The 16,164-nt window shown below is 42.3% G+C and overlaps 1 long non-coding RNA gene across 1 annotated transcript; it reads left to right on the top strand.

The window, feature by feature from the left end:
- Positions 1 to 366: 366 nt before the first annotated feature.
- On the top strand, positions 367 to 3,191 carry LOC148206066 (uncharacterized). The gene is made up of 3 exons (XR_015783433.1): positions 367 to 699; positions 1,018 to 1,122; positions 2,828 to 3,191. It is a non-coding gene; the product is annotated as an uncharacterized LOC148206066 (long non-coding RNA).
- Positions 3,192 to 16,164: the final 12,973 nt, after the last annotated feature.

The following is a 16,164-nucleotide window of genomic DNA, read 5'->3' as shown; positions in this document are numbered from 1 at the left end:
TGTTTTGAGACGTTCGTCCAGGCAGTGGGGCGTTCGTCTTTTATTTTGTTGCACTTTATTTGTTTTAATAAAAAATATAATAATAAAAATAATGAAAAATAAAAATAAAAAAAATAATAATAAAAAATAAATAAAGATAAATGCTCATATGGTATGTGCCAAAACAAAAATCCGGAATCAAGGGATGTGTCTCTGAATTCCTGGAAAGTTGTCTAAAAAAAAGCAAAAAAGACAAAACAAAAATCCCAGATTAAGGAATATGTCTGACGGGATGTGTCTGAGCTCCGGGGAAGCACTGCAGCAAGCTTGGAGTTCCTTTTCCTTTAAATGTGTTTCATCAGAGACTAGGTGTAAGGACCTAGTATAATTTTATTTATTTATTTTTAGTTTAATATTATTCTAGAAGGGGTAGGGGAAGTAATTAGGAGGTAATTAGGAAGTCACGGACGTTTGGTTTTATTTGGAAGTGGGGAGCAAAGAAGTCCGTGACTCCTCTCACATGTTTCTGGCACCATTCGAGCGTGGGAAATAAAAAGGGGTTGAGGGGTTCTGCACTGGGAGAGTTTTGCTGCTGCATTTTGGTGAAGAACGTGAAGTCCAAAGTTGGTGGGAGAGAAGAAGTGAAGAACTTTGGAGTTGGAAGGAGATCCAGACACTTGTATTACTAGGTTCAAGATTCACAAAGGAAGTCTTCAAGAGGTAAGGGGTGCTAGATTTTTCGTTTTGATAAGTTAATCTTACTGTCTTTGTAGAAATCTAAAAGCTTTAAAGTTAAAAATGGAGGTTTTCTGGTTTTCTGGAAAACCTGCGATTCTGCAGAATCTGCAGAATCGCGTTCGTCCAATTTGGCTTCAAAATTGGACGTTCGTCCTAAACAAGACGAATTGAACGTTCGTCCACGTTAATTTGAATGCTCGCTTTTCTTTAGCCTGACGAGCGTTCGCTCATGCGTTCGTCCCGTAGCGTTCGTTCTAAATATTCTGAACGTTCGTCCTAACAGTATATGACCAAATATAGGTGCGTTTCTGAGCGTTCGTTCAGATAGTGGATTAACGAGCGTTGGTGATAAGGAGTTGAATAGAGAGCGTCTGTGTGCGCCTGTGAACGTTCGTTCATTTCCGGGTAAGGGAAGCTTACTTAATTTAACTGTTTTTGATGCATGCTGTGTGTGAACGTTCGTTATTTTACTGTATGGAAATAATGCATGATGAAATGAATGGTATGAACGTTCGTTATTGTGACTCTATGATGTTGCTGTGATTGATTTATGTGGACGTCCGTTATTTATTGAATGGAAATGAAACATGGTTAAGCTACTTATGATGTATGAGGTATTGGATGAAATGAGATATATGAATGAGATGGTTTTGGTGTGAATGAATGAAACTATGAAAGTCTGTGATGAGAAATAAACTGGAACTGAAAAATGAACTCCCCATGAAATTGAACGTTCGTACTAAACGGTCATTGACCGTTCGGTTTTCCTTAGTTGAGGACGAGCGTCCTCACTCTAAAATGTTCTATTTGAGCGTTCGGTCAAACACTGTTGAAGCTAACATTTTCATAAACTTCTATCTCTTTGAAATTGTATGTGTATATGCAACTGTGTATTTTTCCCGTTCGTAAATACTCTTTAAAAGTATCTTAATTTATTTTTCAAGTCCTACCAATCTGAGTTATTAAACGTTCGGTCTCATACCGTACGTTCGTTCAAATTGGTGTTCGGTCTTATACCGAACGCGCGTTCTAAATGACGTTCAGTCTTATATTGAACGCTCGTTCTGTTTGGTGTTCGTTTCAGAACGAGCGCTCGCTCAAATTGGTACTTACACTGAGCATTCGTCCAACATGATGCTCGCTTTTGATGTGAGCGTTCGTCCAAAATTCTGCGTTTTGAAATGAGCGTTCGTCCTATTGGCGCTCGACTTTTGAAATGAGCGATCGTCCTAAATGAGGCTCGTTCTTATAACGAGCGCTCGCTCAAAGTGAGGCTCGACCTTATGTTGAGCGTTCGTCCCAAAATGGGGCTCGGCATTATTTTGAGCGCTCGTATTATTTTCCACAGCGTTCGTCCAATGAACAGTACCAGATTTAGAAATATCTGAACTTAAACCGTTCGTTCTTTGATTCGAACGAGCGTCCCTGTTGGGTCTCATTTCACAGCATTCGTCCTCGGACTTATTGGGGACAAGACGTTCGTTTTTGATGGTTTTTCTTAAGAATGATGAATAATGAATGATGAACAGTTTATGAGATGAAATGAAAATACGAATACATGATGAAAACTGAATGATGAACAGTATATGAGATGAAATGAATATTGATTTATGAAAGAGCGTTCCAAGGAGGAATGACTCAGAACTTGATTATTGAGATTTGTAAAGTATGAATGTGGTAAGCTTAGCCGGTCGTTCATCCTGATATTCCGTGAGTACTCGTCCTCACGTAGAGGCAGTACGTCATGTGTGGGAATGGCAGGAGGTCCTAGTCCTGATGATTTTTGGACAGATAGGATTAACCTCGGGTGGCAGCTGATGAGAGTTCCAGTTACTACATCACCCGAGTGCACGAACACCGAAGCTACACAGAGTTCATACAGTCCGGACAGTCAGTCGTGTCGAGTTTATTTAGTGAGTTCGTTTAAATGGGTTGTTATGTAATGAATGTGTATGTTGAGATATGCATGTATGTTGAATTGTTTACCTGAAATTGTATGTTGATGCATGAGTTAAATTACGTAAGCTTACCCTTTCGTTTCCTTGTGTTGTCCATTGTATTTGTACGTCCGTCTTGTCATTGCAATGATCATCCGTGTGGATGTGAGCAGAGAGAGACGAGCGTTTGGAAGAGGCGCTGAATGAAGAGAACCTGGTTGATGTCGAAGTGAAGACCGAGCAGTGAGGCGCTCGGCCAGTTATGTAGCCTGTATTAGAATGGTCGTTCGACCATCTTGCCTTGTTATTTTATTCTGATAGACCGTTCAGTATTTGTGCAATGTAAACCGTTCGGTCAAGTTTCGCGTACGTTCGGCTTTTTCATTTGTAACTCTGAAGACGTGCGGCTTTGCGCGTCTGTTTTGTTATTATTGTAAGACTGTACTCAAGGACATTCGTCCTTGAGCGTTGTTTTGTTTTTAGTTGGAAAACTGTATCGAAATATTATTAAATGTGATATTCTGATTTTATGGTTTATGCTGTATTTTTGGGATGTCACATTAGTGGTATCAGAGCAGTTTTGTTCTTTTAAGGACATGGTAGGTTGTGAGTACACCATGCTTGTTTTGTTGTGTGCTCAACGTTCTTTATTGAGTATATTAGACTCCTTGAACTTAATTAATGATCGTTTTCTCTGTTTCTCAGAGAACAAATGGCACCTAGACTTTCTCCTCCTCCACCGCAGACCAATGAAAATGATGTGCCCAACAACACCAGATTGTTGGAATCAGTAATTGAAAGGTTACAAGAGCAGAACGCTGTTTTGACGCAGCAAAATGCGGCTGCCTTACAGAGTTTGGAGGCCGCTCGTGCAAATTCTGAAGTGACTCAGAGACAGCTTATGGAGATTCTTGCAGCTACCAGGGGTACACCGGGAGCATCTGCTTCAAACACTACTCATCAGACCGAGTGGAGTTTGGAGAACTTTTTACAGCATCGTCCAGCGAAGTTTGATGGAAAGTGTCCTCCTGACGGGGCAGATCAGTGGCTGCAGGATATGGAGCGTCTCTACGACGTCAAGGAATGTCCGAACGATCGAAGGCTGGCATTCACTGAGTATTTGTTGACTGGAGAGGCCAGTCATTGGTGGTCGAGTGCGAAGATGTTACTGACAGACTCTCACAGCCCTATTTCCTGGGAAGTCTTCAAGGAAAAATTTTATGAAGAGTATTTCCCGGATAGTGTTCGTTTCGGCAAAGAAGTGGAATTTCTCCAGTTGGTGCAAGGTAGTATGTCTGTTTCTGAGTACGCCAATAGGTTTAAACATCTGGTTCGTTTTAATACCATGGCGACCAGTGAAGTATGGCAATGCAGGAAGTTTGAAAATGGGCTGAGAAGTGATCTGAAGGTACTGATATCCAGCCTTTGCATTAAGTCTTTTCCTGCCATGATTGAGAGAGCAAAAGTGTTAGAGAAAAATGTGGCTGAAGCAGAACGACTGAAGAAGCAGCAACAACCAACAAGAGGGCCGATCATGACCAGGCCGAATATGAATCGGAACAGGATGCCGTATGCTCGTCCAGCACAACCATCTAATTCTCAGGCTATGGTTGTTGCCGGACAGTCTGGACAGCAGGGATCAGTCAGATGTTTTAAGTGTGGAGGACCACACTACAGATCGTCGTGTCCTCTGTTGGAGGGAGTAAAATACTGCACTCGCTGTAGAAGAAACGGTCACCTGGAGCACGAGTGTAATATGGGCGGGCGAGCTGTAATGAGGCCGCCAAATGCCGGGAGGATGCAACAGGATCGGGGTGGAAGAGCACAAGCTGTTGGTCGAGTTTATGCGATAACAGGCGCCGAAGCTACCAGTTCAGGTACGCTCATCACCAGTACATGTTTATTGTTTGGGAAGCCTTGTTGTGTGTTGTATGATTCGGGGGCGACACACTCCTTCATCTCGAAGGCGTGCGTCGAGAAATTGGGTATAACCGAACGCGAAATGCAGTTCGACTTGGTAGTATCAACCCCAGCGGCTGGTGAAGTTAGGACGACTACTGTATGTGTTAAATGTCCTATAGAGGTTGAGGGGCGTAATTATAAAGTGAATCTCATCTGTCTACCCTTAAAAGATTTAGAAGTGATTCTAGGAATGGATTGGCTGGCTGCCAACCGCATTCTCATTGACTGTGGTGCAAAGGAATTGGTGTTTCCAGACGAGTATGAAGTAGAGCTATCTGTGACGCTCGGTCAGCTAAAAGAAGACATTGTGGATGGCGCCAGTTGCTTTCTGATCATGACGCATTCGGCCGAACGGTTTCAGGGATCAAGTTATGAACAATCATCCGATAAGCTGAATGGAGGACGATCAGTCGTGGATGAATTTCCTGATGTATTTCCTGATGAAGTTCCTGGACTACCTCCACCACGCGAGGTAGAATTTACTATCGACCTAGTATCGAATGCTGGACCCATCTCTATTGCACCCTATCGGATGTCGCCAGCAGAGTTAGCTGAACTCAAGGAGCAGATTGAAGAGTTAATGGATAAGCAGTTTATCAGACCAAGCGCATCACCTTGGGGAGCGCCAGTACTCTTAGTGAAGAAGAAGGATGGCAGTTCTCGTCTCTGCATTGACTACAGGCAGTTAAACAAGCTGACTATCAAGAACAAGTATCCTTTGCCTCGGATTGACGACCTACTGGATCAATTACATGGCGCGACCGTATTTTCGAAGATTGATTTACGGTCGGGATACCATCAGATTCGGGTGAAGGAAGAAGACATCCAGAAGACAGCCTTCCGATCTCGTTATGGACACTACGAGTATGTAGTAATGCCATTCGGTGTGACAAACGCCCCAGCAATATTTATGGACTACATGAATCGTATCTTCAGACCGTATCTAGACAAGTTCGTAGTCGTCTTCATTGATGACATTCTTGTCTATTCCAAAAGCTATGAAGAGCATGAAGATCACTTGAGGATCGTTCTAGGTGTGCTAAGAGAAAAGGAGTTGTACGCCAAGTTCTCTAAATGTGAATTTTGGATGAAGGAAGTGCCATTCTTGGGACATGTGGTTTCAGCTGAAGGAATCTCAGTGGATCCGGCTAAAGTACGAGCAGTGTTGGAATGGGAGAGTCCACGTTCGGTAACTGAAGTTCGCAGCTTTGTGGGACTTGCAGGCTACTACAGACGGTTCATTGAAGGATTTTCCAAAATAGTAGCTCCGCTTACTCAGCTGACCAGAAAGGATCAACCGTTCGCTTGGACCGATCGGTGTGAAAGAAGTTTCCAGGAATTGAAGAATAAGTTAACGAGCGCCCCGGTATTGGTCATTCCTGACGCGGCTAAACCATTCGTGGTATATTGTGACGCGTCTCATCAGGGTTTGGGCTGTGTACTCATGCAAGAAAAGAGGGTGGTTGCGTATGCTTCTCGACAACTGAAGGTTCATGAGAAAAACTACCCAACTCATGACCTGGAATTAGCAGCAGTCGTCTTTGCCTTGAAAATCTGGAGACATTACTTGTATGGATCGACATTTCAAGTATTCAGTGATCACAAGAGTCTCAAATACCTGTTTGATCAGAAGGAGCTGAATATGAGACAGAGACGTTGGCTGGAGTTCTTGAAGGACTACGACTTTGAACTACTCTACCATCCGGGAAAAGCAAATGTGGTAGCAGATGCTTTAAGCAGAAAAGTAGTTCACGTCTCCTCCATGATGGTCCGAGAGTTGAGTTTGGTAGAAAGTTTTAGAGATCTAAGGTTACAGTTTGACTTGCAACCGAATGTTATCAAATGTTGTACTCTTAGAATCTCTAGTGACGTATTCGACCGGATCAGAGTGAAGCAGCGAGAAGATGAAGAGCTGGTGAAGATCTTAAGTGCACTCGGTACTGATCAAGCAAAACATTTTAACACTGGAACTGATGGTATGTTACGTTACATGGATAGAACGTGCATTCCGAATGATGGCGAGTTGAAAAGAATCATTCTTGAGGAAGGACATCACAGCCGTCTTAGTATACACCCTGGTATGACTAAGATGTATCAAGATCTCAGGAAGTCGTTCTGGTGGCCAGGAATGAAGAGTGATGTTGCACGTTTTGTGGCATCTTGTTTAACGTGCCAACGAGCCAAGGCTGAATATCAGAGGCCTGGCGGTCTACTTCAGCAGTTAGAGATTCCAGAATGGAAGTGGGACGGCATTGCAATGGACTTCGTGACTCACTTACCTCGTACGGTCAGGAATCATGATTCCATATGGGTAATTGTGGATCGTCTGACGAAGAGTGCTCACTTTCTAGCGGTCAACCTGAAGATGTCAATGGCGAATCTTGCTAAGCTTTACATCAAGGAAATCGTTCGTCTACATGGAGTTCCGTCTAGCATTGTTTCAGACCGAGACACAAGGTTTACCTCTCGATTTTGGCAGTCGTTACAAAGCGAGCTCGGTAGCAAACTCCATATGAGTTCGGCTTATCATCCTCAGACAGACGGTCAGTCCGAGAGAACCATCCAGACGCTTGAAGACTTACTGAGGACGTGTGTCCTGGATCATATGGGCGTCTGGGATGAAGTCTTGCCTTTAGTGGAGTTCACCTACAACAACAGTTTCCAAGCCAGCATAGGAATGGCTCCCTTTGAAGCTCTGTATGGGAGAAAGTGTCGAACGCCATTGTGTTGGTTTCAAGAAGGAGAAAGGGTCTTAACTGGACCAGAGCTCATTCAGCAGACGACTGAGAAGGTGAAATTGATCCAAGAAAGGCTGAAGGCATCTCGGAGCAGACAGAAGTCATACGCTGACAAAAGAAGAAGGCCATTGGAGTTCGATGCTGGAGATCACGTTTTCCTTAGACTGCATCCGACCACTGGAGTTGGGAGAGCTATTCGACCCAAAAAGTTGTCTCCCAAGTTCATCGGACCCTATCAGATCTTGAGGAAGATCGGACCAGTCGCATACGAGTTATCCTTGCCGCCTCAGTTATCAAATTTGCATCCAGTCTTTCACGTTTCTCAACTCCGAAAATACGTATCCGACCCTTCACACGTGTTGGAGTTAGAAGATATTCGTCTTCGTCAAGACCGTACATTAGAAATGCAGCCAGTACGCATTGAAGATAGCAACACCAAGTACTACAAGAGGAAAGCAGTCAGATTGGTGAAAGTCGTCTGGGACGAGAAGACGGGCGACTCTACTTGGGAAGTGGAAGCTGCTATGAAAGATTTGTATCCCCATCTGTTCGAGACTCCGTCCTAATTTTCGAGGACGAAAATTTTTGTTGTTGGGGAGAATGTAAGGACCTAGTATAATTTTATTTATTTATTTTTAGTTTAATATTATTCTAGAAGGGGTAGGGGAAGTAATTAGGAGGTAATTAGGAAGTCACGGACGTTTGGTTTTATTTGGAAGTGGGGAGCAAAGAAGTCCGTGACTCCTCTCACATGTTTCTGGCACCATTCGAGCGTGGGAAATAAAAAGGGGTTGAGGGGTTCTGCACTGGGAGAGTTTTGCTGCTGCATTTTGGTGAAGAACGTGAAGTCCAAAGTTGGTGGGAGAGAAGAAGTGAAGAACTTTGGAGTTGGAAGGAGATCCAGACACTTGTATTACTAGGTTCAAGATTCACAAAGGAAGTCTTCAAGAGGTAAGGGGTGCTAGATTTTTCGTTTTGATAAGTTAATCTTACTGTCTTTGTAGAAATCTAAAAGCTTTAAAGTTAAAAATGGAGGTTTTCTGGTTTTCTGGAAAACCTGCGATTCTGCAGAATCTGCAGAATCGCGTTCGTCCAATTTGGCTTCAAAATTGGACGTTCGTCCTAAACAAGACGAATTGAACGTTCGTCCACGTTAATTTGAATGCTCGCTTTTCTTTAGCCTGACGAGCGTTCGCTCATGCGTTCGTCCCGTAGCGTTCGTTCTAAATATTCTGAACGTTCGTCCTAACAGTATATGACCAAATATAGGTGCGTTTCTGAGCGTTCGTTCAGATAGTGGATTAACGAGCGTTGGTGATAAGGAGTTGAATAGAGAGCGTCTGTGTGCGCCTGTGAACGTTCGTTCATTTCCGGGTAAGGGAAGCTTACTTAATTTAACTGTTTTTGATGCATGCTGTGTGTGAACGTTCGTTATTTTACTGTATGGAAATAATGCATGATGAAATGAATGGTATGAACGTTCGTTATTGTGACTCTATGATGTTGCTGTGATTGATTTATGTGGACGTCCGTTATTTATTGAATGGAAATGAAACATGGTTAAGCTACTTATGATGTATGAGGTATTGGATGAAATGAGATATATGAATGAGATGGTTTTGGTGTGAATGAATGAAACTATGAAAGTCTGTGATGAGAAATAAACTGGAACTGAAAAATGAACTCCCCATGAAATTGAACGTTCGTACTAAACGGTCATTGACCGTTCGGTTTTCCTTAGTTGAGGACGAGCGTCCTCACTCTAAAATGTTCTATTTGAGCGTTCGGTCAAACACTGTTGAAGCTAACATTTTCATAAACTTCTATCTCTTTGAAATTGTATGTGTATATGCAACTGTGTATTTTTCCCGTTCGTAAATACTCTTTAAAAGTATCTTAATTTATTTTTCAAGTCCTACCAATCTGAGTTATTAAACGTTCGGTCTCATACCGTACGTTCGTTCAAATTGGTGTTCGGTCTTATACCGAACGCGCGTTCTAAATGACGTTCAGTCTTATATTGAACGCTCGTTCTGTTTGGTGTTCGTTTCAGAACGAGCGCTCGCTCAAATTGGTACTTACACTGAGCATTCGTCCAACATGATGCTCGCTTTTGATGTGAGCGTTCGTCCAAAATTCTGCGTTTTGAAATGAGCGTTCGTCCTATTGGCGCTCGACTTTTGAAATGAGCGATCGTCCTAAATGAGGCTCGTTCTTATAACGAGCGCTCGCTCAAAGTGAGGCTCGACCTTATGTTGAGCGTTCGTCCCAAAATGGGGCTCGGCATTATTTTGAGCGCTCGTATTATTTTCCACAGCGTTCGTCCAATGAACAGTACCAGATTTAGAAATATCTGAACTTAAACCGTTCGTTCTTTGATTCGAACGAGCGTCCCTGTTGGGTCTCATTTCACAGCATTCGTCCTCGGACTTATTGGGGACAAGACGTTCGTTTTTGATGGTTTTTCTTAAGAATGATGAATAATGAATGATGAACAGTTTATGAGATGAAATGAAAATACGAATACATGATGAAAACTGAATGATGAACAGTATATGAGATGAAATGAATATTGATTTATGAAAGAGCGTTCCAAGGAGGAATGACTCAGAACTTGATTATTGAGATTTGTAAAGTATGAATGTGGTAAGCTTAGCCGGTCGTTCATCCTGATATTCCGTGAGTACTCGTCCTCACGTAGAGGCAGTACGTCATGTGTGGGAATGGCAGGAGGTCCTAGTCCTGATGATTTTTGGACAGATAGGATTAACCTCGGGTGGCAGCTGATGAGAGTTCCAGTTACTACATCACCCGAGTGCACGAACACCGAAGCTACACAGAGTTCATACAGTCCGGACAGTCAGTCGTGTCGAGTTTATTTAGTGAGTTCGTTTAAATGGGTTGTTATGTAATGAATGTGTATGTTGAGATATGCATGTATGTTGAATTGTTTACCTGAAATTGTATGTTGATGCATGAGTTAAATTACGTAAGCTTACCCTTTCGTTTCCTTGTGTTGTCCATTGTATTTGTACGTCCGTCTTGTCATTGCAATGATCATCCGTGTGGATGTGAGCAGAGAGAGACGAGCGTTTGGAAGAGGCGCTGAATGAAGAGAACCTGGTTGATGTCGAAGTGAAGACCGAGCAGTGAGGCGCTCGGCCAGTTATGTAGCCTGTATTAGAATGGTCGTTCGACCATCTTGCCTTGTTATTTTATTCTGATAGACCGTTCAGTATTTGTGCAATGTAAACCGTTCGGTCAAGTTTCGCGTACGTTCGGCTTTTTCATTTGTAACTCTGAAGACGTGCGGCTTTGCGCGTCTGTTTTGTTATTATTGTAAGACTGTACTCAAGGACATTCGTCCTTGAGCGTTGTTTTGTTTTTAGTTGGAAAACTGTATCGAAATATTATTAAATGTGATATTCTGATTTTATGGTTTATGCTGTATTTTTGGGATGTCACACTAGGTAAGAGGAGAAAGGATTTTCTAAAAAAAAAAAAAAAAGACCTTACAGAGAAAGAGGATTTACTTTACTGAAAAAAAACGGGGGGGAGGATCATCCATTTCTGGGAGAACAAACCTCACGGAGAAAAGGAGAAGATAAAGGAAATTTAATCCAAGAAGAAAGGGGGAGAATCATCCATTTTCTGGAAGAAAAGAACTTTTACGAAAAAAGAAAAGGGAAGTAGAGGGGAGGATCAATTTCTGAAAACCAGAGACATCATTCAGGAAAGAGAAGGGGAACAAAGGGAGAAGCATCTTGAAACTCTAAGGTAAGTTTTCATATCTCTAAACCTTTTAGTCATGCTTGTTTATATATTCTATATATGTTTCCCTTGTGCGTACTGGAAGACGAATGAGTGATGTTTAAATTACTTAAGCTTACCCTTTCGTTTTCCTTGTGTTGTCGCCTTGTATATGTACGTTTGTCCTGTCCTTGCAATGATCATCCGTGTGGATGTGAGTAGATGGAGGTGCGTCACTTGAAGAAGTGCTAGAAGAAGAAAATTTGGAAGACGCTAACCTGGTGGATGTGGAAGTTAAAGCCGAGCCTTAGAGCGCTCGCATGTGTATTTAGTTTTGTTAAGTTTAATTGTGGACGTTCGGTCATAGTTTTGTAAGACCGTTCGTCTCTAAACTTCTGTATTTTATCGCGCTCATTATTTCTGTATGTTTATGCCGTTCGGTTTTTTTTTTTGGCGCTCATTCAGATTTGTAATACTGCACTGTTTTATTAGCTTAATATAATTAATTCTGATTATGGTAATTACTATATTTTGGGATGTTACAGACATCATTCAGGAAAGAGAAGGGGAACTGTAAGGACCTAGTATAATTTTATTTATTTATTTTTAGTTTAATATTATTCTAGAAGGGGTAGGGGAAGTAATTAGGAGGTAATTAGGAAGTCACGGACGTTTGGTTTTATTTGGAAGTGGGGAGCAAAGAAGTCCGTGACTCCTCTCACATGTTTCTGGCACCATTCAAGCGTGGGAAATAAAAAGGGGTTGAGGGGTTCTGCACTGGGAGAGTTTTGCTGCTGCATTTGGTGAAAAACGTGAAGTCCAAAGTTGCTGGGAAAGAAGAAGTGAAGAACTTTGGAATTTGAAAGGAGATCCAGACACTTGAATTTCTAGGTTCAAGATTCACAAAGGAAGTCTTCAAGAGGTAAGCAGTGCTAGATTTTTCGTTTTGATCAGTTAATCTTACTGTTTTTGTAGAAATCTAAAAGCTTTAGAGTTAAAAATGGAGGTTTTTCTGGTTTCTGGAAAACCTGTGATTCTGCAGAATCTGCAGAATCGCGTTCGTCCAATTTGGTTTCAAATTGGACGTTCGTCCAAAACGAGACGAACTGAACGTTCGTCCACGTTAATTTGAACGCTCGCTTTTCTCTAGCCTGACGAGCGTTCGCTCATGCGTTCGTCCTGCAACGTTCGTTCTTAAATATTCTGAACGTTCGTCCTAACAGTACATGACCAAATATAGGTGGATTTCTGAGCGTTCGTTCATATAGTGGATTAACGGGCGTTGGTGATAAGGATTTGAGAAGAGAGCGTCTGTGTGCGCCTGTGAACGTTCGTTCATTTCCGGGTAAGGGAAGCTTACTTAATTTAACTGTTTTTGATGCATGCTGTGTGTGAACGTTCGTTATTTTACTGTATGGAAATAATGCATGATGGAATGAATGGTATGAACGTTCGTTATTGTGACTCTATGATGTTGCTGTGATTGATTTATGTGGACGACCGTTATTTATTGAATGGAAATGAAACATGATTAAGCTACTTATGATGTATGAGATATTGGATGAAATGAGATATATGAATGAGATGTTTTGGTGTGAATGAATGAAACTATGAAAGTCTGTGATGAGAAATAAACTGGAACTGAAAAATGAACTCCCCATGAAATTGTACGTTCGTACTAAACGGTCATTGACCGTTCGGTTTTCCTTAGTTGAGGACGAGCGTCCTCACTCTAAAATGTTCTATTTGAGCGTTCGGTCAAACACTGTTGAAGCTAACATTTTCATAAACTTCTATCTCTTTGAAATTGTATGTGTATATGCAACTGTGTATTTTTCCCGTTCGTAAATACTCTTTAAAAGTATCTTAATTTATTTTTCAAGTCCTACCAATCTGAGTTATTAAACGTTCGGTCTCATACCGTACGTTCGTCCAAATTGGTGTTCGGTCTTATACCGAACGCGCGTTCTAAATGACGTTCAGTCTTATATTGAACGCTCGTTCTGTTTGGTGTTCGTTTCAGAACGAGCGCTCGCTCAAATTGGTACTTACACTGAGCATTCGTCCAACATGACGCTCGCTTTTGATGTGAGCGTTCGTCCAAAATTCTGCGTTTTGAAATGAGCGTTCGTCCTATTGGCGCTCGACTTTTGAAATGAGCGATCGTCCTAAATGAGGCTCGTTCTTATAACGAGCGCTCGCTCAAAGTGAGGCTCGACCTTATGTTGAGCGTTCGTCCCAAAATGGGGCTCGGCATTATTTTGAGCGCTCGTATTATTTTCCACAGCGTTCGTCCAATGAACAGTACCAGATTTAGAAAAATCTGAACTTAAACCGTTCGTTCTTTGATTCGAACGAGCGTCCCTGTTGGGTCTCATTTCACAGCATTCGTCCTCGGACTTATTGGGGACAAGACGTTCGTTTTTGATGGTTTTTCTTAAGAATGATGAATAATGAATGATGAACAGTTTATGAGATGAAATGAAAATACGAATACATGATGAAAACTGAATGATGAACAGTATATGAGATGAAATGAATATTGATTTATGAAAGAGCGTTCCAGGGAGGAATGACTCAGAACTTGATTATTGAGATTTGTAAAGTATGAATGTGGTAAGCTTAGCCGGTCGTTCATCCTGATATTCCGTGAGTACTCGTCCTCACGTAGAGGCAGTACGTCATGTGTGGGAATGGCAGGAGGTCCTAGTCCTGATGATTTTTGGACAGATAGGATTAACCTCGGGTGGCAGCTGATGAGAGTTCCAGTTACTACATCACCCGGGTGCACGAACACCGAAGCTACACAGAGTTCATACAGTCCGGACAGTCAGTCGTGTCGAGTTTATTTAGTGAGTACGTTTAAATGGGTTGTTATGTAATGAATGTGTATGTTGAGATATGCATGTATGTTGAATTGTTTACCTGAAATTGTATGTTGATGCATGAGTTAAATTACGTAAGCTTACCCTTTCGTTTTCCTTGTGTTGTCCATTGTACTTGTACGTCCGTCATGTCTTTGCAATGATCATCCGTGTGGATGTGAGCAGAGGGAGATGAGCGTTTGGAAGATGCGTTGAATGAAGAGAACCTGGTTGATGTCGAAGTGAAGATCGAGCAGTGAGACCGCTCGGCCAGTAGTGTACTTTGTTGAACTAAGTGGTCGTTCGACCATCTCTTGATTTCGTTCAAGTTTTATTTCGACCGTTCGGTATTTGTCTTGTGTAAACCGTTCGGTCAGGTTTCCTGTACGGTTGGTTTTAAATTGTAACTCTGATGTGTGGCGTGCATCTTTAGCACCTTCGCCGTTATGTTGGATTGGTACTCAAAGACGTTCGTCCTTGAGCGATCGTTAATTTCTCATTTCTTTAACTTTTAGTGTAAAACTGTTTGAGATTATTATTAAATGTGATTTTTCTAAATTTATAGTTATAACTGTATTTTTGGGATGTCACATTAGTGGTATCAGAGCAGTTTTGTTCTTTTAAGGACATTGTAGGTTGTGAGTACACCATGCTTGTTTTGTTGTGTGCTCAACGTTCTTTATTGAGTATTTTAGACTCCTTGAACTTAATTAATGATCGTTTTCTCTGTTTCTCAGAGAACAAATGGCACCTAGACTTTCTCCTCCTCCACCGCAGACCAATGAAAATGATGTGCCCAACAACACCAGATTGTTGGAATCAGTAATTGAAAGGTTACAAGAGCAGAACGCTGTTTTGACGCAGCAAAATGCGGCTGCCTTACAGAGTTTGGAGGCCGCTCGTGCAAATTCTGAAGTGACTCAGAGACAGCTTATGGAGATTCTTGCAGCTACCAGGGGTACACCGGGAGCATCTGCTTCAAACACTACTCATCAGACCGAGTGGAGTTTGGAGAACTTTTTACAGCATCGTCCAGCGAAGTTTGATGGAAAGTGTCCTCCTGACGGGGCAGATCAGTGGCTGCAGGATATGGAGCGTCTCTACGACGTCAAGGAATGTCCGAACGATCGAAGGCTGGCATTCACTGAGTATTTGTTGACTGGAGAGGCCAGTCATTGGTGGTCGAGTGCGAAGATGTTACTGACAGACTCTCATAGCCCTATTTCCTGGGAAGTCTTCAAGGAAAAATTTTATGAAGAGTATTTCCCGGATAGTGTTCGTTTTGGCAAAGAAGTGGAATTTCTCCAGTTGGTACAAGGTAGTATGTCTGTTTCTGAGTACGCCAACAAGTTTAAACATCTGGTTCGTTTTAATACCATGGCGACCAGTGAAGTATGGCAATGCAGGAAGTTTGAAAATGGGCTGAGAAGTGATCTGAAGGTACTGATATCCAGCCTTTGCATTAAGTCTTTTCCTGCCATGATTGAGAGAGCAAAAGTGTTAGAGAAAAATGTGGCTGAAGCAGAACGACTGAAGAAGCAGCAACAACCAACTAGAGGGCCGATCATGTCCAGGCCGAATCTGAATCGGAACAGGATGCCGTATGCTCGTCCAGCACAACCATCTAATTCTCAGGCTATGGTTGTTGCCGGACAGTCTGGACAGCATGGATCAGTCAGATGTTTTAAGTGTGGAGGACCACACTATCGATCGTCGTGTCCTCTGTTGGAGGGGACAAAATACTGCACTCACTGTAGAAGAAACGGTCACCTGGAGCATGAGTGTAATATGGGCAGACGAGCAGTAATGAGGCCGCCAAATGCCGGGAGAATGCAACAGGATCGGGGTGGAAGAGCACAAGCTGTTGGTCGAGTTTATGCGATAACAGGCGCCGAAGCTGCCAGTTCAGGTACGCTCATCACCAGTACATGTTTATTGTTTGGGAAGCCTTGCTGTGTGTTGTATGATTCGGGGGCGACACACTCCTTCATCTCGAAGGCGTGCGTCGAGAAATTGGGTATAACCGAACGCGAAATGCAGTTCGACTTGGTAGTGTCAACTCCAGCGGCTGGTGAGGTTAGGACGTCTACTGTATGTGTTAAATGTCCTATAGAGGTTGAAGGGCGTAATTACAAGGTGAATCTTATCTGTCTACCCTTGAAACATCTAGAAGTAATTTTAGGAATGGATTGGCTG

The sequence above is a fragment of the Vigna umbellata genome, chromosome 1 (assembly GCF_029865625.1).
Source record: "Vigna umbellata cultivar VRB3 chromosome 1, Vumbellata_1.0, whole genome shotgun sequence".
Lineage (NCBI taxonomy): Eukaryota > Viridiplantae > Streptophyta > Magnoliopsida > Fabales > Fabaceae > Vigna > Vigna umbellata.
This window is presented reverse-complemented; position numbering and strand designations above follow the sequence as displayed.